Raw genomic sequence first — 27,861 nt, 5'->3', positions numbered from 1 at the left:
AGACTTGAGACAGGCACCGAGCACGGCCCCTGCAGTCTCTGGCTCTGCAAGGACAGGGTTTTCAGCCAGGGCCCAAACAGCTCCAGCTCCCAAGACCTTTCTCCTCTGCTCAGCCCCTACAGAGACCTTGGCTGAAGTGGGACTTACCTCTGCTGGGACATCTGGCTCTGTCCCATGGACCAGGCTTGCTGCAGTGTGACTTGCTTAGGACACGATGGTGCCTCAGGATTCTGTCAGTAGGCACAAGGGCTCTCTTCAGCTCTCTGCTGAGTGAAATGAGCTTTGGGTCAACGTGCTGGGTGGGAAGCCAGTCCTCATCCCCCCATGCCTGTGACTCCTCACCCCACAGCCCTTTTTTCTCTTCTTGGGCTCAAGTCCCTTCCTTTTCCTTGTTTCTCTATCCCAGTGAGCAATGGAAAAGCCAGAGCCCAGTTTTTGGATGTGGAGATGCATTCCTGCCTGGTGAATCACAAACCATTAGCACCACAGGTCTGGGTTTATTCACAGGAGGGCAAGTTCTAGAGAGTTTCTTGCCAGATGGGAAAATGGGGACAGGAAGCTTTCCTTTCTTCCCCTGATAAATTTGGGAGTCACCTGCAAGCTGGCTATCTCAGCAGTTCAGAGGAGTGTCAGCACACAGGATCATGTCCTAAGGACATAGACCAACACTGGCAATTGTCTTTGTAAAGGCCCTACTGCCCACTAACCAGCACCTTCCTCTGCTGACAGCCTCCTCAGATTTGTTCCAGTTGAATTGTTCCTGCTTGCTGGGGGTCTGGGCAATGACAAAAAGCCAACAAAGCTACATGCTTCCATGTGGGATTGTCCTCTGCTGGTTCATGGAGTCTCTGTACAATGTGCTCCACCAGGTCCCTGTGTGTGGCCAGGTGAGGTCCTGGGGCATCACTCCCTGACTCAAGTTGGGGTGTGCTGAGCATGGTGTCCCCATCACCTTCCCTCCCCTTTCTGCTGAAGGGCTTTGGAAGGACTGTAATGTGAGAAGAGCCCATCTGCTGGACAAGCCCCAGCAGTCTTCCCAGCAGCAGATGTGGCTCAGACTCCACCTTTGAGCAGGCATCAGCCTTGCATATTCAGATTCACTCCTGCTCCAGTGGAGTTTCTGCATGTGCTTAATTCCCCATTCCTTGCTGGACCCCTCCTTATTGTGTCCCACCCACTGCTCCTGCTCGAGGCTGGCCTTTCAAAAGCACTCAGGTTGTCCTGTTTTGTGGCTGGGGAATGGAGACAATATGTCTTATCCAGATGGAGAAATGACTCATCCTCCTGGGAAGTACGTAGTGGAATTGCCTAGTGCAGCCCCCCTTGCATGCTTCTCTTCCATCTTTGTGATGAAATCACCAGGAAAGAGAGCAAGTTTTTACTCATGGGCCCAATGGACATATGCACTGGGAAATCTTCACCCTGCTTGTTTTTTGTGTAACTTGGGTGGGCACTCTTCTGATGGAAGAAACCCGGTATCAACTCCCTGACTTCGTATAGTGCTATTAAAGCTTTAAAAAAAAAAGAGCTGGCAACTGTGGCCCCACATGGGGATGACAAGAAACTTGCTTTGTAAGGTGTTGTTCAGCTAGGAAGAGTATTTCAAGCACATCTTCTTCCAGCCAGACCCAGCTGCTAAGAACACTGCAGAGATATTCCTTCTCTTTGTGCCTGGGCTCAGGGAATCCCGGTAACGTGCGAGTAATTCTGAACAAAGTGCTCAGCGCTGAGGCAGCGCTGCCGTGCTGATGAGGCTGGTTCAGGCAGGGGGAACTGGGCAGAGCCCTGACATTTCAGTGACTGGTGAGGTTATTTGAGGGGAAAGCACTGGGAGCCCGGCGCCCAGCAGCCAGCGCCGGCAGCAGCTTCTCCCGCCAACCCCGTTGACTCCGCTGGCTCAGGACAATGGCAAATGGGCTGAAACATTGACAGTTTCCTCACAGACTCTTCCCAGAGTTACTAAAATTAACCTTTTTATTCCCCCCCACTGGAGAAATATAAAGCTCTTACTTTCCTTAACCTCCGTTTCCCACCCAGCGGGCAAAGAGTTTGTCAGTTCTACAGTTAAAATAATATATTAAGGATTTCCAATGGTGCAAGTCAAACTTCACATTTCCTAATGATTCTAGATGCCTTTTTTGTCCTCAGACATTTCAAGTTAAACCTCTATGAAACTGACCTTTTGGCTTGTCATCCTCTGTAAGGACCCCAGAGATGAAACACTTCTTTCAGTCTGTCACTACTGTCCATAGACCGCCCTCCCCATTTCCCCCCTCCTCTATTTTATCAGCAAGAACCCATAATTGAGCCCCTTGACAATAGCAGGACTGTGCATTTCTTTGTCAACAACAATGGCCCGTCCAAGTTCATTACTGGAGATTGTTTAAAAATTGATTCATGGGCCAGTAGTAGTAGCTTATTATACAGCATAAGTGACAGTGTGATCTGGATGGAGGCCAAGTCATTCTTGACCAGTCATGTCCAATTAGAAAGAACATTGCACACATTCCTGTTGGAGCCACATTAATGAATTAGTCCTACCACAAACTGAGAGAAGCTTGCAGGACCCTAATACCTTTTGTTCCTAAGGATAATTCAGTAATTTATAAAGAGAACAGCGCGAAGCACATTAGTAAAAGCACAGTAATCGCAGGACTCAGACCGTCCTTACACTTGTCCTTCATTTCAGGTTTCTGGGGAGCTCCATTGCCCCCAAGCTCTGAGTTTCCCTGGAGAGCACAGATCTCTGTCAGCCCTCCCAGGGTTGTGGTGGCAGTGCTGGTAGTGACCAGCGCTCCACAGGCTTGTGTGCACCTGAACTTGGGCCAGCACCTGCCATCCAGGCTCTGCTTCCCAGAATAACAGGACAGCCTGGGCACACAGAATGTCATCATCCTGCAAAGTCACATCCAAGGGCATTATTCTACCCTGGTGCTTCCTCTTTGCTCTGCAAATGGCACTGGTGTAGCTCCACTGACCTGTGTCTGCCCCATGCCTTGGGGAATAGGAGAGAAGAGCAGTCAAGGCTCAATTTTCAAGTTTAGAAGTCTGGAGTTGCTGTTTAAGGTCTTAAATTGCAAAGCCAATTTTGAGGTGTACTGAAATCAATTTACCTTGCACGGAGCAGCTCCCAGGGACTGGGAGGCTTCAGGGTATTTGGGACCTCAGATATGCAGTGCTGAGAATAGTCTGTGTGTGTGAAGTCCTTGCAAAGGCTGTGCTGGGGGAAAGATGAGGAAAAGGTGTGTCCATCTTACCAGGTGCTGACCAAGTCCAAGAGAGGAAGCAAGAAATGCTGTCAGCTGACATCTGAAGGATGCTGAGGAATTTCTGGTGTAGGTACAAGTGAATGCAATCAATGGATTGAATTATTTTAGTGGAAAGCACTTGTACTTTGGTATGGGAACTGCAGGAAGAAGGAATTGGAAATAGAATAAATTCCCAACCAAGGTTAGCAATGTTCTCCATTACAAATCTGACTCCCAAGAGGAATCCCCCTCCCCAGGAATGTTTACAAGTTAACTGTACAAAGCTCAGTGTAGTGTTACCTACTCAGGGGATATGATCACAAGCAGTTACTGCTGCCACTGTCGTCTAATATATAACAATTTTTGACATGGAGCAAATTCTGCCTGTTGCTCAGGAAATGTCCTTCATTAAGGACCACAGAAACCCATTGTTGGTTGGCCCACATGTCCTCAAGTAGCATTAGTGACAATAAATGTAATAGCAGTACAACAATGTCAGCTTCCTAAAGACATAGTAATACATGAACTTCTAAAATCTACCTGTGCACGTGAAAAACAAGTAACTCACAGACAGCAATATCAAGCAACCATTATTTTAATAAAAAATTATCCTCAAGTGTGTGTTGTGGCTGTCACTCAGCAGCCTGTGACATTTTAATGCTCACAGCTTCTAAAGACCTGTGATTTTTTTTTTCCACGCTCCCTGACTATGCCAGGTTTCAAAAATAAGCAGTTCACCATGAATGCTACATCACACCTAAATAGGTCATGAAGTTTTAATTTTGTGTGATCAGAACTGTAGAGAATGTAGACAAGTAAATTGATTGATTACATTTGCCATTATCTCATAAATCAGAAGAAATAGCATTTTATCTCTAATCTTAACATGGTCACAATTGAAAATGTGTGTAGTTAAAATTTCAAGGATGAACTTTGCTACTATAATGTGTTAACATATCTGTTCTGAATAGAACCTTCATCAACATAAGGATGGTTAAATAAACTTTTGCTTTTGAATGAGAATAAATATTTTTTTGGAAAACAGGGATTCCACTCTGCCTTCACTATTATACTATTACCATCAGTAAAATAAGTCTGAAAATTAGAGTGCACAAACACACATATATTCATGTTTGAATACACACCAAGTGCACACACATGCTGAACTGCATGATTACATTCTTGCTCACCAGTTTGATGAGATAAGGACTAAATGAAGGACTTTGTCTCCTGTTTAGATTCAGTAACTTTCTATAATGATTTATGAATTTTGACTTTTATATCCTGGTCTGGCAAACTGTGATGCTCATGTATTACTGTTCTTATTTTTGCCCTCGTCTGATTACATTTGTCAATCCAGGGGCATTAATTCTTCCACCTTCAATTCTAAAATTATAGAGGAAGAGAGTACAGAGATATCAGAAACCCATGTATCTAACCAATGCATCAGTTTTTGGCTTTATAACTGGTCTGCAATGGACTTTAAAAACTCTATCTCCAGATGACAAACCTGTTCTGTAAACTGGATAGATTTTCTGAGTGTGTCCAGTACTGCAGGCATCCCAGTCTGCTCAGCAAAACCACCTCACTTCATCCTGACTTGCTGCTGGAAATATTTCCTAATGGTTACAATGAATTCAGATTCCATCACTGTTTGTGATGCTTCATAGACACGGAGAACAGACCATTCCCTTCTTTTCTACTGCAGATTTTTATATATTTAAAGGCAAATATCTCATTTCCACTCTATCCTCTCCTCCTTATGTTAAGCAATCCCATTTTGTTTTGTCTTTCCTTGTAGGTTATGACTGATACAGATATTTTTTTAGTATCAGCTGCTTATTCCTCTGTGCTTGAATACAGACTTGTAATCAGAGCAGACAGGAAAGGCACGTGAGTGTCTTCAGAATCCAAATCCTAGAGTTGTGATTTACTACTCTGTTATTTGTAAAAGCTGCAAAAAGCTGCAGGGGACCTGAAGTGGGATCATGTGTTGGGTTGATGTGCCAGCAATGTGTGTTCTGTCCCATCCGCTGACCCAGGTGGGGCAGTGCCCCTGATCTCCTGGCACATATTCTCTGCTAATGGGCCATCTTTAAACCAGCTGGGCAATCATCTTTATCTTCCCACAGCCCATCCTCCCTCCAGGAGATATCTCCTGTTCATGGCCACTGAGTCCCAGGGCATGACTGATAAAATTCCATCATCCCACTGGGAGATGCTCCAGCCAGGGCAGGAGCCAAGCCTTTCCTACCCAGAGAAAAACTGAGATTTGGAACAGCAGAGCAGCCTTTCCACTGGATTCCAGAGGAAAGCCAGACCCTTCCACATCATCCCTGCACCTTCAGAGGAAACTGCACCTTCTCCAGGAGCACTGCTGCAGCTGAACCACATCTGCCACTGCAGGAGGATGCAGCACCATTGAATGGGACTGTGCCACCACCCTGACTGACTGACTGTGCCAGCTTGGATTCTGACTCTGGCAGTGTTTGGGATTGTTCTTTGCAATACTGTATTTCTATTTTAATTTTCCTAGTGAAGAGCTGTTATTGTTGATTCCCATATCTTTGCCTCAGAGCCCCTTAATTTCAAAATTATAATAATAATTTGGAGGAAGTGGGTTTACATTCTCCATTTCAAAGAGAAGCTTCTGCCTTTATTGGCAGACACCTGTCCTTCAAATCAGGACAGATCAGCTGAAGAGGGGAATAATCAGTTATTGAATAGAGTGTGGTGTCTGCAGGTCATTGAAGAGTGATCATAATGGCTCTCCATCCAAATTAATTGTCACCTGCATTTAGATTCTCCTTTGCCTTCCCTGTCCATTTTCATTGTGCTATGCATGTACATTTTGTACTGAATCATTAACAATGTTGTGAGGAACAGGATGGGCAGAGTAACTCAACATATGGCAAGTTGCATGTGAAATGGTGTCTAGAGTGTTTAATAAAATTATAGGTAGAGTCCATTTACTGTCTCAGAGAAGTTTTGAGGAAAAGAAGTTTTTGTTTCTTAAGGTGAGACATTGACTGCCTTTTGTGTGCATGAGTATACATGAGTTCCTGTCTTGTACAGAAAAAACTCCCTCTTTTATATGTAGGGTCTTTCACACTCTAGATCATCACCATGGCTGCCCCTTTGTCCATTCCTTGTGCCCAGCACTGAACACATATTTTCATTTTTAGCAATCCAATATATTTTAATCAACAAATAAAACAGAAGTATATTTCTGGGCTGGTCAGAAGCTCTGGGTCACAACAGCAACAGCAGGTGTGGGCAGTCACCTCCCAAAACCAAAATCAAAACTAAAATGCTGACGGGCGTCGGATCTTGTCTTAGGGAATATTTAATTTTTGTCATCAGTTGTAGAGGAATTTACCTGCTGTGCTGTGAGGGCTGGTGAAGAGGGAAAGAAGTGGCACAGGGGCTGACCAAATTCAGAGTTCTCCTCTCAATTACAACCAAAGACCATCTTGACAGAGATCTTCTGGGGTAAGCACAGAAGACAATCAATAGTGTAAGAAGGTATGAATATGTTCATTTTCTAGACGGGGAGCTGGCTCATGGGCATGTAGGTATCTATTCCAAAGCCACAACTTAACTTAATTTTCTGCTTATTAGCCCAGTGCTTTGACCACAAAATTGCTCTGGGTGTGAAAGCTCCCATAATGGTGAACCATCAGAAAAACAGGGTCAAACCGTCATTTGCCTGATAAAAAGAAGTGTCTGCAGGTCAGAAAGGCAGCTGTGGGGCTTGGAGAGCTGCTTTTGCAGTAAAAGGTGTCAAACAGTTGGGTCACTCCCAGTGACACTCATACCATTCATCACAACCTCATTTTTACTGTGGTCATCCCTCTCAGTGCCAGATCAATGCCAGCTGTCACTTTGCAGGATCTCTCCTACAAGAGGTCTAAGGGATAAAGTGACAGGAATGATGCTCAGCCTGAATGGAGAAGTCCATACTGATGGCAAGACAAATATCCTGCACATCTAAAAGTGAAAACAGATGTCAGAAATCCTATTCCCCAACTTGATGGATTAAATAATTCTGTGGTTCACTTAAAAAAATGTTGGATGCTGCAAGTTGTTAAAATCTGACACCATCACAACCATTTGAATTCATTTTGTAGGGCCAGATGTGAAAACTGAGCACAGGCTTCCCCCTGGAAGTGAATGATGTAGAGTGCTGGACCTGTATGAAGATCATCACACTACTGCAGAATGTTGGCTGTGGGCTCACATTCTCTGAGCAGGTTTCAGAGTCTCTTTTCTAGTTTTTCATGTTCTGCATACTGAATTATCACTTGGAAGATGATGAGTATGAATAAAAAATACACCAAAGGTATCTAGTCTATTTTTTGCACGCTTTAAAATGAAAATTACAGGAAACCATGCTAAGCAATTACCTTTTAATGCACAACTCCCATCTTGCTGTCTAATGAAGATTCTGCTAAAGGCACCCTGCTCCATCTGCACAGCACAAGGCTTTTGCTGGGTTGTGCTACATCCCATTGTGGGATGGACAGCCAGATGACAGTGTGCTTGGAAAAGGAGGGCAAGAAAACTGAGGTGATCTGGATCAAGGCAGTTCTGAACACCCTAATTTCTGCATGAGTAGATTTCCATATTTAATGTACAGATTTTTCCCTCCAGCAACAGCCAAACACACAGAGACACCTGCATGAGAAGAAATTTAGATGGGTGCGCACATTTTGAAACACCTTAGGGTTCCACTGTCTGAAGTGGCAGAGAATGTGGTGATTGCCACAGATGTGGAATCCAGCTCTGCTATATCTGCACCAGGTGTGAGGCTGCACATATTGCCTCTGTACACCATCTGCAAGCTTTCCCAAATAGATTGTATGAGACATTTTAAAGAGTGGGGATTGTAGTGCAATTCCCTGGGCAGGAAGGGAGGCAGTGCAGAGCCAGAGGCAGGAGGCTCTTTATCCAAACAGGTGAATCCAGGAGAGCTATTCCCAGCCTTGGAGCAGGGGGTGAATCTCAGGCAAGATCAGGAGCAATGTTATCTAAAGTACCTTGCTGCCAACACCTCCTTTTCCTCTCTGCTCTGAGAATTCTCTCCCCACCCTCTGTGCTGGGCACTGGGAGCATTTACTCTCATTGCTGAATTTCCCCTGAGCTGATTGAGGCTTTGCCAAATGGGATTTTGTTCCCTTTTGGCGAGTTTTCTGTTAGCTTTACAGCAAGGGTGTCACATCTTTTCTTTAGCTGGGTGTGTCACACCTCATTGCATTAAGGTGTATCTGATGGCACTGACACAGAGCAGGATTCAAAGCCTTGCAACGTGTTCCGGCACAGACAGCATTATGAATTTACACACAGAGCTGTTTAGATCTCATATCGAATATCCTCTGGCATCAGATCTGAAATTAATTCTGTATGGCAACCAAAGAAACGCTCTATCTGTCTGAATAACGAAAAATGAAGAGAGAAAGAGCATTGCTGTATCACCAGCTCCAATCTGGACAAATGGCAAATGTCCCAGCAGACAGGCAGCCCCACTGCTGCAAGCCCTGTGCTGTTCCCACAGCCCCTCCTCTCCCCACAGCTTCTTTTCCTCTCTCCTTCCTGGGCTCCCTTCTTTTTTCCGTGAAGGGCTTTCCAGTCACCCTAACCCTGGAGTGTCTCTCCACCTTCTTGCAGATGAGCAATGATCTTGTCCACCTCCTCCCACTGGTTTGGATGGTGATGGGATGTCTCAGTGAGAGCATTAGCTTAGGCACAGGCAGCAAATTTGGTAAATCTAGAATCCTCTGTGTCTCCACAGTGTGTGAAATTATTATCTTCCCCCATTAAAAATTTTCCAGCTTTGGTAGGAGAGCAGGATTATACTTCACTGAGCTGAGTGTGCCTGTATGGACATTTTACATAATGCCATTAGTCCCCAGAGCTCCCTGAACTCTCTCCAGACCTTCCCAATGGGATTCTCTGGTGTGGAAGGTGACATGTAGATGTAAAACATCATTGTTGGCCTGTCTGTAACGATACAATGGAGCATTAAAATTTAGTGCTCTAGTTTCTGCACACGATTTCAGACAGCGTGTTAAAGGAGCTGGGTCATTGCTTTGATAGCTCTGACTGTGAATTGCTCAGCTCTGCTCAAGCATGCGACCCCTCCGTGAGCCACTCTGTGCCTGACAGTGCCACGGGTCCCAGCACAGCTCCTCCATCCAGCTCCACCTCTCACCATGCAGCTCCACGAGGCCTTTCCCATGGAGGAGACACAGCTGCCTGCTGCTTGCTGAGACCTTGTGTCCCCCCAGTTCTCCTGTGAGGGTCCCAGCTGCCTGGGGTGGCTGCTGGTCTCCCCTCCATCCCAGCAAACCTGCACCAGCCAAAGGCAGCTGAGCATTGAGGGTTTGTTGGCATCCAGTTCCAGCTAAATGGGGATCATTTCTCCTCCACCCTCTCCAAGGGCTGTGCAGAGGCCAAAAGGGGAGAGGAATGCTCAGCCAGAGCTTCCTGGCTGCCACTTTTAGTGCAGATAACTCAATGCTTACCCCCTTGCTAACTCCAAGCACCTCCATGCTGCCCAAAAAGGCTTTCTCTTGTCCTGGGGCTGTTTGGAGATGCTCTCCACATCCTGATGGATCCACTCAGGGAGAAATTACAGCCGTGGGTCAGGCTGTGCCAGCACCTCCACCGAGCCTGTCCAGGCATCGCTGAGGGCAGTGCTGTGTGTCAGAGCTGGATAGACCAGAAAGTTTGGAGAACCCCAAGAGGAGGTAAAAGAAAGCCCTGTTAAATCATTGCTTTTCAAAGAACCTACCCTGGAGCTAGCTAACTGATCCTGTCAGATCTTTCCTAAGTCAGATAAGAAAAATAATCTGGCAGTAGTCATCAAAGGCAGAATGATGCATTAAAAAGTCCATTGTGAGGAGACCTTGGAATCAAAGGTAGAGGGCTTGCAGGCAAGACTGGTGGGATCCACAAGCACCAGCCCATGGAAATTTCCACTCCCTTCCTGGTTGCAGGAAGCAGGTTTGCCCTGCTGCCTTTGACTGAGAGCTGCTTTTCCCATTGACAGCAGACACCTCCTGACTTCCCTGTCTCAATGGTGACTCATTTCCAGGGAAAGAGGGATAAGGAAAGGAAAGGAAATTAAAGCAATGGCCAATCCTTTGCTATTATTTCAGCTTAGAGTGAAACAAGTGAAGGCTACATAAAGGTAAAGACAAGGGTCTTGATTTATCCTGATAACCCTTTCCCAAACTCCTGCTCTTGATCCCATTGGAGACATGGCTGGGCCAGCAGAGCTGTGGTCTGAGCCAGACTGCCTGCTCTTACGTTCTGGATTTTCATGGCAATAGAAAAAATAACCAACAACTACATGGTGCTTTAAACACTAACTTGCCCTCACCCTCCCTTCTGAGGTAGATAAATGGGCTATCACTACCTGCATTTGCAGTCTGTGAAAATGGGATAAAAATGTTCCCTGAGATGCTTTATCCCTTGAAGCTGTGTGGTTCTCACCCATGCATGTGTCTAAGCAGTGTCTGAGTCAGAACTGGCCAAGGAAGTTTGGGATGCTCTCACTGGAGGCCTGAAGATGGAGTGGAAAAGAAACTAGTACAGAATAGCAGAATTGGGAACTCTGTAAACACAAGACATTGCCACAGGATGCACCTTGTGTATTGCCAGAGTTCCATAAGCCAGAGATCTTGTCTCATGTTGCCATATGTCACACACTATGCATAAATCAGTTTGGTTTTGGCTGCCTGCTACTCCTCTTATAATCTCTTGTGTATCTTTCCATGTGTAATTATGAGTCAAGCCCTTGGAGGAGAGGGAAAGTCATTTAATGTCCTGCTGGCATTTCCTTTGAGAAGAAACTGCATCTGCCACTGGAGATGCTGGAGAAAGATGTGGGAAAAGGAGAAATAAAAAGAGTTGGAGAAGATACACCTCCAGGTTAAAATCCAAAAATAAGCAAATAGCTTTTAATTCCATTCACTTCCTGTTTGGAACTCAGTTCCAATGAAGAAAAAACAAACAAAACAAACCGCATGTCATGAAAAACCACCACCAGTGAGGAGAGAGTTTACAGATAATCTCCATCCTCTCCTCCCTTCTGATATGTTGGTGTTATCTTGGCTGCTGAACAATCCAAGATGACAATAGCACCCCATTCCTGCTTTGCCCTTGTGTCAGAATGCCAGTTTCCTATTCCCAGGCTAAGTACAGGGATTGTGGACATTCCCTGTGGAGTGATGCTGGACCTTCAGGGCCAGGCTGTGAGGGGTCCCTGCTGTTCCACAAGGCTGTGATGTGAACATGGGGGTGAATAATTCAGGGCACACATGCCAAAACCATAGAAAGGTCTATTAGGGACCCCTATAGAATTTACCTGTAGTTACATACATACTGCAGTTCCTGTATCTGTGCTGTTACAGGGTTTGAGTCCTCACCTCACTTCCACACTGAAAGAAAGAGGTTGAGGAAAGGCAGCTCATGGTGCTGATATTGCAGATGACACAGTGGGTAAATGTCATGGGCAGTGCCTGAGGAGTTCTGCCCCTGGACTGGTTGTCAGCCGTTCCAGTGGTTTTCCAAGGGAACAGGAATAGCCAAATCAGCTGTGGATAGATAGCCAGGACTCACCTCACCTAATTGCAGATGTCTGTATGGAAGATGTCTGCTCCTGAGCTGCCAAGCAGCACTTGTTCCATCAGTCAGATGCAGATAGTGAATTAAAGAGCCTGTGAGAAATCCAGTTTCTCTCCCCTGATGAGAAGAGGAGCCTGGGGCTGGCTCAGATGGAGCAAGGGGCTGGGCAGACACCAGATCAGTGTCGCCTATTTGGCCCCTGAGCATGCTGCACCTTGGCTGGTACTCCAGGAGCAGAAACAATTTTGAGGAAAAGATGAGTGTGTGCAGCAGGGGCTGCTCCAGAAGCCTTGCTGGCCATGCTGCACTGGTGTCCACAGCAGCCCACAGAGCAGCAGCACAATTTCACAGTGCCTGGAGCTGGCAAAGTCCCACCTGCAGGAGAACTTGCAGGCACAGAAGCTGCAGAGGCTGCCAAGCTCCAGCTGGGCATTAGCAGCTGCTCTCAGCCAGAGGAGGGCATTGCTTGGAAATGCCACATCCTGGAAACAGAAACTTTTCTTCAGACAGGGTTCGTGTTTACATTTTTCCACAAATATTTTAGTCCTTTTAAAAGCTGGTTTGGTCTTATCTTGCTGTTTCCTCACCACAAAATTGTGATGAGCAGTTATTAGTTTAAAAAAGACATTTAAAAGTGGGGTTTTTGTTTTTTTTTTTTTTTTCCTAAGGGGAAAAAATCAAAATCGAGCATTTTGGCTTACAATACCATTTAGTGCATTAAAACACTGAGATTTTGGAAAAAATGTATTGCAAATATGTCCACATGCTGACACTTTCAATTTATAACATTTTGCAGGGTATAATTTCCAGGAAAATGATAATATTTTAGCTTTTCATTAAAGTTTTAGGAATAAATAATTGAATCCAGAGAATATCCTGCAAGTGGGAAATTCTTGTTTCTGAAGAGGTGTATTCATGATTGAACCAACTATTGTGCAGAAAGCCATAGTCTGATTTGTGTAATGACCCTCACAAATACTATTGAGAGATCTAGTGTATTGCTACATAATTACAATCAAATAGTGACTATTCTCCATCATTTATAACAACTTTATTGTGCTCACATAAGAGCTCATAGCATTTGTTAAACTAAAGTGCTCTCACCCTCTTATCCTTTTAAATATTTGGAGCTATTTAAAACTCCCGAGGGAAGGGATTTAAAATATCAAAAGAAAAAAAAGGATTTTTAAATAAAACAATTATTCCAGCAACCGCTGTTCGTATTAATCAAGAATAGTTTCTTAGCTGAGTTTTTGTTTACCAAACTCACTTTTCCTTGCTCCATGCTAATTATGAGGATTGCTAGATTATGTATTTGGAGGTTTTGTTTGATTGTTTGTTTCTAAACAAGGTTAAAGTATCTTTGAGAATACTTGATAAGGAAAAAATTACCTCCTCACCTTTTACCTAAGTCACTGACACCTCTTTCTTGCTTTCTTACTAATTTCCAGTTACCAGTTATGACCCAGACATAAGGCTAGATCCCAACCAAAAAAGCATTTAGTCAATGCTTTTTATAGCATTTCAACTTTAAAGACTTCAAAACATGACCTGAAGCTGTGAAAATATGCAAGTTTTAGAGGTTTATTGTGTAATTACTTTTGCTCCATAATCAGGGTAGAGTTATTTCAACATTATTTTACATGAGCATACATGGGAAAATCGTTCTGGAAGTCTCTTAATACCTACAAGAGGAATATTTTCTTTGCCATCATGCAATGAATCAGGCAAAACTTCAAACTTGATAAGAGTCAGGTGGAGATTTTCCTTAATCTGGTTTTATATTATGTGATGCTTAGCAGGGCATTTCTAGATCTCCCCTCAGGAGCATTAATTAGAACAAATGCAATTAGTCTATGGCATCCTTATTAAGGCAGAATTCTTACATTAATCAGTAGAAGTTTTGCTGAATTAAAGGATTGTCCCAGGTCTTGCCATAAGACAATACTGAGTTGGCACAGGGGCCAGAAAGGATTTAGGGGACAGAGCCAGGAAAATCTGCTGAACCACAGGAGGGATGAAGAGAAACTTGAATTTTTAGTACCATCCTTATCCTGGGGTGGATCTTGTGTGCCATGGTTGACTTCAGATGGCTTCAGAGGATTGTGTCACAGAGCTCATCTTCTCCTGGAGGGCTCATCTCTGCCAGCCAACAGGAGGAGTGAAAATTCCCACACAGGTGGGACTGTGACCTTTTGGAGCTCCAAAAAAAAAACAAAAACAAAAACAAAAAACCCACAAAAAACCCACCAAAAAAAAAAAAAAACCAAAAAAACAAAAAACAAAACAAAACCCAAAAAATAAGGAAAGGTATTTCTGGCCAAATATCAGGATTCTGAATGTTGAGCTCTTTCCTGCACAATTCCTGGGATGTTGCAGGAAAATGCCAGGTGAATGCACCCACTTTGCCTTTTGAGCTTGCACTGTGACCCGGCCAGGGTTCACCACAGGTGGTCAGGGAGGCCACACTTGCTCTAAATCTGTTTTCTTCAGCATTGCCACCCAAATGAGAAAAGGGAGAGCGGATACTAAGCATGTGGAGAGAGATGCTGGCACTCTGCTCTGTCCCATGTCCCCACAGAGCAGCACATGTAAGGTTGCCCCATGAGAATCCATGAGGACACAGCTCTGCCCATCACAGAATCACCTGTGGGTTTGTGGGGACCACAGGACAACTCTGGTCCAACCTCCTACTCCAGCCAGGCTCAGTGCTGAGTTCAGACCATCTTATCCAGCAGTAGTATAACTAACAGTGCTGCAATAAAATGGGGTAGATAAAAAAAAAAAGGGATATGGTAACTAGCCTGCAGTTGGGATGCAGTTCAGCTTTCCCTGAGAGCACACCTCTCTCTCTTCCTGCCTTCCAGGCAGATTCATTTTTTATTAAGGAGGTGGTCTGACTTCAGAAATGTGATACTTGTGATAAGCACTTGCCCTGAGGGTGCCAGGATTGCCCTGAACAGAACTTTTGGGACTGGGGGCTGAGATTGCACTGCTTTCCTGCTCTTTCAGCACAGACAGCTCTTTTCTGCAACTTCCCTTGGAGCTCAGCAAAGAGCAGGAGGAAATTCATCAATCTGACAGTTCCATCCAGCTTAGAAAAGCCAATGCATAGAAAAACTTAGGTGAGAAAGACTGGTTCTGCTCCTGGAGTAATGTTCTTGGGATTCCCTCGAGGGATTGAAAAAAGCAACTTTGTGCAAGTGTGTGAATCCCACAGCAGAGGATTCCTCTCCCCAAAAGGGTTAATGCAACCTCTCTTTTCCCCCAGTAGCTTCATGGTCCTAACAACTTTCATTGTGAAATGGGTGCAGGTGTGGGCTATGCTTTGTTGATCACAATCCCTTTTGCAGAGGAAGCTTTGAATATGTTTGACATAATCAGCTCACAGCCTTTGCCCGCACTCTTTCATAAACAGGCCATTTTCACATCCTTTTCATGGGATCCGACAAGCGGAAAAATAATTAATGTTACCTCAGCCTAACAGTGACCCAGCTTTGATTCAAAAAGACGGCATGTTGCATAAACTAACCATTTAATTGAGTGATAGAAAAAGCCCACATGTATCAATTCTGCCTCCACGTATTATGATTACTGGGGTTTTGCAAGGATTGTGCTCCCTCGGTCATAAAGCAGAGCTTAAATTCAAGCCCGTGAAGTGGTTTCAGAAGGACTGATTGAGCATGAGCTGGGGATTATCTGTGTTTATGGTGGCAGGACATGGGAGCAGGGGAAGATGTGGGTACCCAGCCACCGTGGCGCATGTTCAGGTTACGTCCAGGTTATGTCACATGTCCTTGTGGGAACTGACAGTGGCCAGGTGTCATCCAGCCACAGGACATTTGGGGTGCTGATGGCACTGCACTGCCACCTTGCCATGACCCACAGCTGAGATATTCCACAATTAGGACTATGCCTGATATGAATAGGACAGAGTCACTGTCGAGGTAACCCACCAAAAAGAAATGTCCAAGATGGATTTCAGTTAAATTGAGATAGAGTCTAGAGGTAGCAGTGACTCCTCTGGCAGTCTTGTGAAAGGCAGGTCCTGCTTGAATAACCTGATGTCCTTCTCTGACAAGGTGATATGCTAAGCAGAAGAAGAAAGGCTGTGAATGTTGTCTACCTGGACTTTAGGAAAGCTTTTGACAGCCCTTTCCAATGTGTTCTCCTGGAGAAACTGGCTGCTCATGGCTTGGATGGATGCACAGTTTGCTGGGTGAAAACTAGCTGGATGGCCAGGCCAGGGAGCCTGGGGAGTGGGGATGGAACCACATCCAGCTGGGGAGTGTCACAGCTGGTGTTCTCCAGGGGAACAGCTCTGGGGCCAGCTCTGCTTGATCTCTATTGATGATCTGGGTGAGGAGAGGGAGGTACCCTCAGTCAGTCTGGAGAAGACACCAAGCTGAGTGAGTGTCCATCTGCTGGAGGGGTCTGCAGGGATCTGGACAGGCTGGATGAATGATGGATGGATGGATGGATGGATGGATGGATGGATGGATGGATGGATGGATGGATGGATGGATGGATGAACCAAGTCCAATGGTATGAGGTTTAACAAGGCCAGGTGCTGGGTCTGCACTTTGGCCACCAAGCTCCTGCAGAGCTCCAGGCCAAGGGCTGAGAGGCTGGAAAGTGTCCCAGTGGAAAAGGACCTGGGCTGGTCAACAGTGGCCAATCAGGCCAATGGCCCCTGGCCTGTGCCAGCAGTAGTGTGGTCAGCAGGAGCAGAGCAGTGATAGTCCCCCTGTACTGGGCACTGGTGAGGCCAAACTCTGAGAACTGTGTCCAGCTCTGGGCCCCTCAACTCAGGAAGGTGCTGGAGCCACTCCAGTTGATGAAGACATCACCCTGCCAGTAATTTCAATGCAAGTCTTGCTTCCACAATAAGGACTTTAATGTAGAGGGGAAATATTGTCCTTCCCCATAGTCTGAACTGCCCTGATAAAGCACCTGGTGAGACAAATGGATTGATGATCATAAAGCACATCACCAGGCTTCACCAGACATCCCAGTTTACTGGAGAAAGGACTCCTGTGCTCAGAATGGGTGCAGCAGAGCAGGGTAAAACAGCCACAGACCTTCAGAAAGCTGGAGATACACAGCAGGCTGTTTGTCACTGAGGTGATGTCAAATGCCAAATGATTCAGAGAGGTAGGAGCAGGTACACAAACCACTCTTCCTTGGAAACCTTCAGTGTTCTCCCAGTGGGCCATTTTGTGCCTCCAGCAAATATTGTCATTAAAATTACCACAAATAGCAGAAATGGAGGAGCTGGGGAGCAACCACTCTACTTCAGCTAATTGTATTTAATTTCATAGCAACTAGCACAATCCTCTGTATTCCATCCCTGTCTTTGACTCTTCACACCTCTAGGTATTGGTCATGTTTCTGGCTTGTCTGCCATGCTATTACACTGAATCATTGTCTGAGTGTCTCACTCCCTGATATTTTTAGAAGGTGTTAGATGATTTTTTTCTCACAGCTGTCCATGTCTTTTCCATGTTCAAGTACCCCAGTGTAACCTGCTGGTGAAAGAGGGACTGAAGAAGCACTGGTCTCTGGGTGTTCACCAGGGCTGATGGTGGTACCTGTGGCCACAGGAGCCAAAATTTGGTTCCTCCACTGGCCAGTGAACAGCCCATGAAATACCACAGAGGAGGCCTCCACTTTTTCCTGCTGTTCAGAGGAAAGCTTGAAGGCACTACAGGGACCAGGCCTAGGACTGGCTGCTCCAGCTACACTCCTGTGGTCAGATGGGGCTGGGTGACCTCTTCATGCCTTGAGAACAGACATGACATTCCTGCTTTCCCTGCTATGGATACTGCCCATTAAGTGACTCTCCACAGGCAGAGGATTTTCTCATCCACTTAAATTTGAAATTCTTTACTGTGAGTGTGGTGAGACACACATGGAATGGGTTGCCCATGGAAGCTGTGGCTGTCCCATCCCTGGAAGTGTTCCAGGCCAGGCTGGATGGGGCCCTGCTCAACCTGGTCTGGTGGGAGGTATCCCTGTCTATGGCAGGGGCTGGAACTGGGGGATCTTTAAGGTCCCTTTCAACCCAAACCATTCTGTGATTCCATCATCTGTCCCCAGCACAGACATGTCATGTAAAGAGCATTCCAAGGTTTGCTGCTCCCAGCCTTTCTTCCTTTGACCTGCTGGCTCCTCCATCATGAGATAAGTGCCCAGAATTCCTCTGGGAGACCTGACTGAGAGAGGTTGTGCTTTCCCTGGGGATTTCTGCAGCAGGGCAGCTTGCCTGGCTGGACTGGGTGTCCCTGTGTGCTCCTGGAGATGAAAACTGAGTTAATAAATGACCAGGCACAGAGATGGGCAGCAGAAAAATGGTCTGAAGCACTGTTTCCATCTAGTGACATTCAAAACACTTTGTGAGGAAACTCTTCAGTGTTTGTAACAGTGCAGTGACTCAGAGGAAGGATTTGCTTAGATCCCAGTGAGTGCATCAGTGACAATCCTGCAGCCTGCCTGCCAGCTCAGGGAGTGCAGGCTCTCCACACCTGAGTCATCTTTGTTAGTCCCTAACACACAGCAAGTGCCTCTCTGCTTTATATAATCAGTCACTGCATAACTCCCATTCATTTGCATTTGGGAAGACAAAAGGCTGCAGATTAAGGTGCTCTTTGGTGCCTAATCCTGCCCTCCTAGGAATAGAGACAACACACGCTCCTCAGAGGGAGTATCCTGTGTATTTCTTCACAGGCAAAATCCTGGCTCTGGTGAGGTTTCATCCCCAGCTGTAACCAGAATATGCTTTGAGGCATGAACTGTCTACAGGCAGTGCCATCACTTTCACCTTTATTTCGGAGGAGGCTACAGATTTCATGCCCTGTGGGGATGGCAGCCTGCTCCAGGATCCTGCCAGCCCCACTCAGGCAGGCATTACCTTCCCCTGCCTGCTGGTTCCCGCAGAGCACTGACAGAGGAGGATGCTCTTCGAGGTGAGGGAGTGCGTGGGGGGATCAGCCCTGGATGGGAGAGTTTTAATGTGAAATAAGATCAAACATCACTGCCACACCCCTACCTCCAGCACTTTCAGCCTACACAAGAAAGGGGAACGTGCAGAGGAGCAGAGTCCAGGTACTGTGTAACTTCTGTAAGGGATTAGAGAGGGAAGGGAAGGAATATGGAGAAGAAAAAAAGAAAAACTACCAAAAAAGCAAAGAAAGTAGAAAAGGAAAAAATTTAAATATAAAAATAAAGGAAAGAAAAATAAGGAAAAATATATCTGGGCTGAAAATTAAATTTGACTCTCTACTAATATGCATGGATCTAATTGGATTTATTGCCTGAGCAGGAAAAGTTGAAAAAGATTATGGCAAAAGAAAATAATTTGGAATTAACACATACAGTACATCTCAATGTAAGAATATTGAAGAATACTGTACATTAATACATCAATACAATACATACAATAATGAAGAATACTAAAGAATACAGTACATTTCAATGTAAGAATATTAAGAATAACAAAGATTTTGAAGTTAACACATTTCAATACAGGTATTAGGATTAGAAATACAATTAATATTTGGAAAAACTTTTTAAACTCAGAAGGGTTTTAAGTCCAAATGTGATTTGGTATGCCCAGTCCTGATTTTTCTACCCCAGGTTTTGAAAACATAATGTGAAAGGATAGTCTGGGAGGGTCTTCTTGAAGATTGAAATCCTTGAGGAGAGTGGAGGAAGACACAGAGTTCCCCCACTGGCACCTGGCAAGGAAGAGGGAGATTTTCACTTCTTTGGGCTGGTGTTGGCAGACTCCAAGCAGCAATGCCAGTGGAAAACCTGCACTGGGCAGATTTGCCTGCATCCTTCCAGTGAGAGACAACTGGAGCAACTCCCGGTTTAGGAGGGTCCATGTGGGCTGCTCCTCTTCACTGCTTGGGCAGCATTTCACAATCAGAGCCATTGAATTCCATTCCTGGTGTCACTCAGCCACCCTGGGCCCAGCGTGGCTCCCTGTGCTGCTTTCAGAGAAAATGAAGTTGTCCATACTGTGAATGGCAGGATGCATCCAAAGGAATTTGCATCAGAAGAGGGACTTGGCCTCATTCCTTCAACAATTGGAGAAACACAGTGGCTCCTGTAGGTGTCAGAGCAAAAGAAAAAAAGGACCTCTTCCATGGGCAGTGGAAGGAATGAATGGCTCCTGATGAGTTTGTCTTATCCTGTTTAACCCCTCCTTCCCTCCACAGCTCCCACCTTGTAAGCTCTGAAGGCCAGGCCTGGTGAAGTACAACTATTTCCCTGCCCTTTATGCCCTTGAGTACTTTAATCATACTTATTTGACTGTGGAGAGGGAACTGACCCACCTACAGCAAATCTTTCCATTTGCAGTAGGGATCTAGGGACAAGTTAATCCATTCCTAAAGGAAACCTAAAAAAATAAAAAAGAAAAAGTGCACCACCCCAATTTCTCTATCAGTTCAAAGGGTGATTAGCTCAAATGTAGACATCTGACATTCTGTGCTGGAAACACCTGAAGCTGGTGAAACCAATCCCACTGTTAGAAAAGCTGGGGAATTTTAGTAAGGATCTGAGAGCCAGGCACGTGGGAGGGCAGGGAGGGAGGGCAGGATGCAGCTGGCAGGTAAGACACTGGGTCACAGGTGTCTGCAGGTGGGGTCTGTATGTGAGTGAGGTGGCCAGGTCCTGTCAGCAGCAGGAGAAATAGGCTGTGCACAGAAAGGAGAGCCCAGGGAGAGAGACACACCTGGATGTCTGATATAAGGGAGCTGGGGCAGCTCTTCTGCTGCAAATTGAAATATTTTCCTAGATTTATTGAGCCAACACCTCCTAGCAGCTGAGGTTCCAGTCATGGTGACTTGGCCAGGAAAAGAGATCATTCAGAAATCATCCTTCCTCTGCTTCCAGCACCCTCCTCACAGAAACCCTGGGCATCCTTTGACTTCTAGTGAAGCAGATTGCTAGTGGCAATGAGGAATGCAGCATTCCTGCATCCAGCACATTTCACCAGAGTCCAGGAGCTCATCTATCCACCAAAAGCTGGGGTAAAATATCCTTCCACCTCAGGACCAGGAAGAATGGATGCTCTTAGAGCATTGCAGTGTCTTCATGGAGCTGCACAAGTGCAAGCAAGGCTGCTGCTTGGAGAGAGCTCAAACTGGGTGGAATCAGATTGGTATCACCCCTGGATGCAAAGAGGTTTGCACTGGGGGTAGAGAAGGGACCTGAACTGCTGTAATTAGATTATCAGATCTCCAGAGCAGGATTCAGCTCATAAGGAATTTTAACCCTTGCTTCTAACATTGTGGTGTGCAAATGAAATGTTCTCACAGCAAAACGTGGCCAGATTTGTAATGGAAGGGATCACAAGTTTCTGGTCACTGCAGTTCTCAGCTGCTGGTATTATTTATGGCAGGTTTAGCATATTTCCAGCTGCCCTGCATTTAAGATCAGATCTTATATCCTACAAGAATCCCTTGGGAGAGAACCAGTGTCTGGATGTGCAGGTCACTTGTGGGGCTTGGAGGCAGGAAGATTAAATGCTGCAGGATTTCCTGGATTTCCCCAGCAGCACCCATGCCTCTGTGTAAAGCTACTACAGACAAGATTTAGGCAAGAAATGTTGGGATTCATTGCTTTCCTGTAACAGCATGAAGGAAGGAAGAGTTTGGAGCCGTGCCAGAGTGTTTCAGGCTGACTCAGCAGGGACAGTGCAGTGATGGAGGCAGTGCAAAGCGTGGATTTGACACCTAACTCTGCCACAGCACTGTGTGACCTTTAACAAATCACTTTCCCATGATGTTCCTTGACCCCTTGCAGTAAAACAGGGCCTGTAACACTTCCTCAGTCATACTTGTCTCTTCAGATTGTCACCTTTCAGGGTAGAGAATGAGGTTTCACACTGTGACAAGCAGCTGCTGTCTGGAATAAAACAGCATTCAGAGTTATGCTAAGTGACCTTAACATTCATGACATGCTCATTGCTGTGGTTTTCCCACTGCTCACATATTCCCTGCCTGGGATGGTGAAAATAGATACTGTTCCTTGTTCCATTACAATAAACACATTCCCTGATTCCTTGAAGGGTCTCCTTGGTTTCTTGTTAGGTCTGTTTCCCCACCATGCTGCCAAGGATAAGGGGCAAATGTTGGAGAGGAGAAGACATTAATTTTTTCTTTACCAATGCCTGACAGCTCTTATTATCTTTTGACAAACTCTGCCCATGTTTAGTCCCACACTGCCTGAGCTACAGAACCCAGCTGCTCCCCACCAGCTCACATGGGTTTACATGCCAGCAGGGACAAATTCCCCCCCTGGTTCTCAAGAGCTGAGAACTGTATCTGAAGATATTGTGGTTTATTTTCACTTTGCTTGTGAAAGCCACAAATTCACATTTTCCTAACCAGGATATAAATCTGTTTCCCTGAACTTGCAGATGATTTCTGGTCCAAAGAAGGGTCCTAATGAAGCTTCAGCAAGGTCAGGGCATCTCAGCACAGCTGTCTCAGGAGTGCAGCTCTCCTGCTGCCCAGCAAAGGTTGTCCAACTGAGACACCTGATGGTTTTGATGCTATTTACCAAATTATGATTTGAGTTCAGTTTCAAAATTGCTGCCCCAAGTGCTGGGGACAGTGGAGCTGCAAATCTCAGCTCTCACCTCCTGCCATTTCCAGCCAGGCTGCCCTTCCCAAACAGCTTGTTCTAGAAGAATAGGACAGCAGACTGGATAAATAAGAAACATTATTTCCCTGAAACCAGAATCACAGAAACAGGCTGGAAAGTCACAGAATTAGGTTGGAAAAGACCCTGAGATCATCGAGTCCATCCTATAAGTGAACACCACCATGTCAACCAGACCATGGCACTGAGTGCCACATGCAATCTTCCCCTAAACACCTCCAGGGACAGTGACTGTGCCACCTCCCTGGGCACCCAACCAAGCCCTGGGCTGCCAGGTTTCCCAGGAATGTGCCATGGAGATTGTGTCAAAGGCTTTGTCCAAGTCCAGGTAGACACATCCACAGCCTTCCCCTCATCCACAGGCAGGTCACCTGGTCATAAAAGGAGATCAGGTTGGTCAGGCAGGACCTGTCTTTCCAAAACCTTTGCTTTGCCTGTCCTGTATGTGCTGTGTGATCACATTCAAGATGATCTGTTCCATCACCTTGCTGGGCATTAAGGTCAGGCTGGCAGGCCTGTACTTCCCTGGATCCTCCTTCCAGCCCTTCTGCTGGATTGGTGTCACATTGGCACCTCCAGCTGGGACCTCCCCAGTTAGTCAGGGCTGATAATTAATGATGGAGAGGAGCTTGGTGAGCTCTTCTGCCAGCTCCCTTACCACCCTTGGATGAATCCCTTCCCATCCCAGTGGTTTGTGAGCCTCTAAGTGGCTCAGCAAGTCACTAAATCCAAGAGCTTTACACTTCATGAGCAGTCCTAGCAGCAGGCAAGAGAGAATACACTGATCATGTTGCATTGCTGGAAGGTGCTTGAACAGACTGCAGCAATGTATGAATAGGAATAAAATAAGTAGAGTAAAAAAGAACTTCCTATTCCACCTCAAAGAAATTCCCTAACAGGAGCTCTCCCCTCCCATGACAGAGGATGCTCAACTGTGGATTAGGGCTGTGTCTTGCTTTGAAACATCCATCTTTGGTGATCACAGTACTGTTTGTAACCAGATACACAACCCCACATGACAGATGTCCCATACCTGCAGATATCCATGAATTACTGCCCTGGGGGAATCTAAAAGCTTGGCCTAAATCAGCTCTTTAGGCAGCTGCAGAGAGCAATTTACCTGCCTTACCTTAGCCAGTTTTTTGTTGTGTTTTTTTTTTTTTTTTAGGGTGATACTCAATCTCCTGAATCAAGGAGAGGAGATCCCAGGGTATCTCCATCACCTGTAAGGCACCTCCTCCTCCTCTGGTCTGCTTTGAACCTGTTGTCTGACAGCTTCATTAGATGTCCATTGCCTAGACCAAAAGAACACTTACATGAGTGTAAATGTCATTTCCACACACAGGAAATGTAATTTATCCCCGTTTGAGTATCATTCACTCTGCTGAAGGAAGCCCAAGCTTGGCTCTGATCCATGTTCACTCTGACTCCCTCCACTCTTTTGGAGCTGAGGCACAGCCCCTGTGTCTCCCTTTGTGGAGAACCTGAAGTGCTGGGGTGTGGTGGGGGTTCTGCCACTCTTCTATTCTGGAACTGACCTGGGAGGGAAATGGCCCAGCTCAACTCAGCTCTGCTGTTTACTTTAATGAGATATAAAATCAGCACCCTTCAAAGGTCTGAAGGCAGGTTACCCACCAGTCCTGACCTGATTTGTCTATGGCACACGTGGATGGGCTGTGTGGTGAGAGCTTTTCTTTGTCAATAAATCCCACACACAAGGGATAGCAGGAAAGGGGAAGTGATCTGAGGAGCTGGGATGGACAGGGAGACAATTCCAAGCTTCTGCTCTCCTGGGGCTGCCAAGTGCCTACAACTCTAATTTCACAAATGTGCAATCTGTAGCTCCTTTTACATGTCCCCAGGCAGTCTCACAGACACCACCTGAAGTGTGTGAGAGCCTGGCTGATTATGGCTCTGCTCAAAGCCCTCTGAAGTCAGTGGGAGTCTTTCCCCTGACTTCACTGTGTTTGGGGCAGGCCCTGGATGACTATCCCTCAGGTTAGACAGTTTAATCATCCATTCAGCAGCACACAAAGCAGATCACATACACTTTTAGCCTGCATTGTATGGTGTTATGAAACGAGAAGATTATTTGATATGATTCAGAGATAGCTCAGGTATAAGGTAAAAAAAAAAAAAAATCACACCTTTGATGTTTTACATTACACTTCAGTTATTCCTTGAGGGGCAAATTCTCGTCACCTTACCCAGGTGAATATTGCATTCAGTAATTTGGTCAAAAACATTCCATCAACCTTCTTTTTAATAGAAAATGTTGAGGGAGGGGAACAGGGGCTGAAATTCAACTTGATGGATATTTCTGCCAAACAGGACAAAAAAGAAAAGGCAAATCCATGTTTTCCTTCTTACAGCAATCAGAAAAAATAGAAACAAAAATTAATTTTGAAGGGATTGTCTAACAGGGCAATAAAATTAGTCTTTTTACTCCCCAAATACTGAAGAGAAACAACAATTTCCCAATGATTGCAGTCTCCATCTGGCACAGTTCTTTCTAGCTGTGGTGTCAGCCACCCATGGACTATCAGCCAGGCCTGATTCTCATCTTGGCTCTCTTTGGTCAAGCTACAACATGAGTCTTTGTCTCTCCTATTTTGTGTGCTATCAGAACAAGACTGACAGGACCAGCTCCCACTTTTCAGCTGGGCAGAATTTTGGTACATCACACTCACAGTCAGGTGAGAGCTGCAGGGTATGTAGGGCTTTATCTCAAGAAGCCTGATGAAGTCTTTTTTTTTTTTTTTTTTTTCATTTCTAGAAATACAGAGATGGCAAGGGCAGGGATACTTGTTTCCTAGAACACTGTTGTACCATTTGAATTATTTCTAAAAAATTTTAGGAAAAATTAGCATTAAAAAAAAAAAAAAAAAAAAAAAAAATAAAGCCTTCTGCACAGGCACAGCACACTGCGGCCGAATTCCACGGACTCGGTGAGCGACAGGGCAAATCAAAGGCTCCACCTTCAGAGGAGAAGCAAACCACAGCCCACGGCCAGTGGCAGTAATTGAAGCCCCGCTTGTGGAGGAGTTGGCGGGCGATGAAACCAGCGCGGAGGCTCCGCTCTGCCTCCGGAATCCCCCCCAGCAGCCGCTGCTGGGGCGGGGGGCTCGGCTCCCCTGGCACAGCGTTCCCTTTGTTGGTGGAGCCGGGTCTCCTCTAGGGGCCGGGGCCGATCCAGCTGTGCTGGCAGAGCCTTTGTAGTGCGGAGCAGCTCAAGTGCAGACCTGCAGCCCTGGCAGGGCGATAAGGCCAGCGCCGAGCAGAGCTGAACGACCCCGCGCTGGAGAGCTGCCACACATAGGAGCCAGCAACATCTGTGCTACCGATCCCAGGCATCTCTCGAAATGCCTCTGCACTGCGCTCCTTTTCCAGCGGGAATGCCTTTTTTAGGAGCGGTGTGTGCTTGGACTGTTGCAGAAGTACCAGCTGTATTTGCAGTCATCAGCACAAACGTGGTTTCACAGCGGGTACCACAGCTGGGGATGCATCTCTCTGGATGCCTAAAAAGAGTGGAGAAAACAAGCAAGGATGAGGCTTCATGTGATGCTTAATTTTAGTGACCAGCAGCTGGGATCCGTGGGCTAGCAGCTAATGGGAGTGAAATCACTGCTCCCCTAAAGCCAGGAGTTCTGTGAAGGATAAAATTTACGGGGTGATCCCCACAGCTGTCAGAGCAGAGAGGATGAAAGCCTGAGGTTTGAGCCGTTCTCCTAAGGAAGGACAATTCTCGGCAGACTTGCCTGGGAGTGGGCAATGCCCCGGGCTTCTGGGCCTGAGCCGGGCTGGGGAGAGGCTCATTGTCATGGAGAACTGCCCAATCCAGGCATGGCCTTGGCATTTATAGGGCAGTGGGGACTCTCAGGGTGGGACAGCGGGCTAATTGCCTTTGTCTTCCCCCTCCTTCAATCGGGGAGTCTCAGTAAATCCCTAAACCCATGACAAAAGCCCTGCTGCTTTTAAGTGCCTTTCATTAAACTCAATCCTCTTGCCCTCCCGCTCCCAAGATTTGCTTTAAAAGTCTCTTTTAATGGCAAAAGGAAATCTAAACGGCTGCCATTAGCTCATTCCCTGACTCCTCTGCAGACTGGGTGCCTATCTGCTGAAATCTCCTCTCAAATGTCCCTTGAGCACATCGCGGGTAGCTTCTCTCTAGAAAGAGCTGGAACGTTTCAGCTAAGGATATGCTTGCCCTGGCAGAATCGGGGTTTGGTGCTTGTGGCTGGACAGGTGCACTGGGGACAGTAGACCAGCCAAAGCCTCCTTTGAGCCACCACTATTCCTCAATACCAGGGCTGGAGAACTAATCTGCTTCTGCTCTGGAAGGTTCTGGCTATGCCCCTGCCAACTGAAGTGGCAGAAACCCTGTTGAGCAATGGGATATTGCTGAGGATGTGCTGCCATGTGCAGACCACTCTGCAATACAAATTTGTCAGATTTGGGATTCTCAGGAGCAAAAGTTTATGGGTGCTGTGTAGAAACATACAGCTGAAGTGGCAACGTGAATTTGCCATTGGTTCTGCATCCTCGAACATTTATGGATAATGCCTAGAGATACTGCTGAAGGAAGAAGGTAAATTTAAAAAAAACTGAGTGGAAGAGCATGAGCTGGACACACACGAGTGTCCTGCTTGGGCTCAAGGTTTGCTAAGGTCTGAGAGCAGGCTGGCAGTGTGGAGAAGGGGGACAATGGCCACTTAGATACACAAGTATGCAGTTCCTGGCTTACTTAGGGACTGGATCTTTATCTTTCAGAGGTGTTGGGAATCCCTCAACTGCTCTTAGATCAAACTCAGCAGTCCAAACTCCAAATAAAGCCATTCCACACCTGGTGGGATTGAAGCAGGACAAGACTGACTACCTTGTCCTTCTCCAAGTGTTAGTCTGCCCTTTCCCTCCCATTATCGCTGCCACTGCATCACCTGAGATGGAATTAAAATCGGGAGGAATTACCCCTAGAGCCAGGAAGATGGTATCGGTGCTGGGAAGGGGCGCGGGGGAGGGGGAGAGGTGGGAGTTGCCACCCGCCCTCTGGTCCCAGCGATTGCACAAAGGGCGGCCGGCCAGTGCCGGGGCAAGTCCTTGCTCCCGATCCCGAGCACATGGAAGTCATCTGATGTTTCGTCATGCCTTCATTATATTTTGGATCGGGCCAGCGGTTTGTCTTGCATCACTGCCCTGTATGTTCTGCAGGTAGCCAGTGCGGAGGCGCTGCCAACACTTTTGTTTCTGAATAGCCTGCAGGGATGGCCTTAAATCACGGCAGATGCCTATATGCTAAACAGCTGCAATT

This window comes from Erithacus rubecula, assembly GCF_903797595.1.
Source record: "Erithacus rubecula genome assembly, chromosome: 5".
In the NCBI taxonomy this organism is placed as follows: Eukaryota; Metazoa; Chordata; class Aves; order Passeriformes; family Muscicapidae; genus Erithacus; species Erithacus rubecula.
This window is presented reverse-complemented; position numbering follows the sequence as displayed.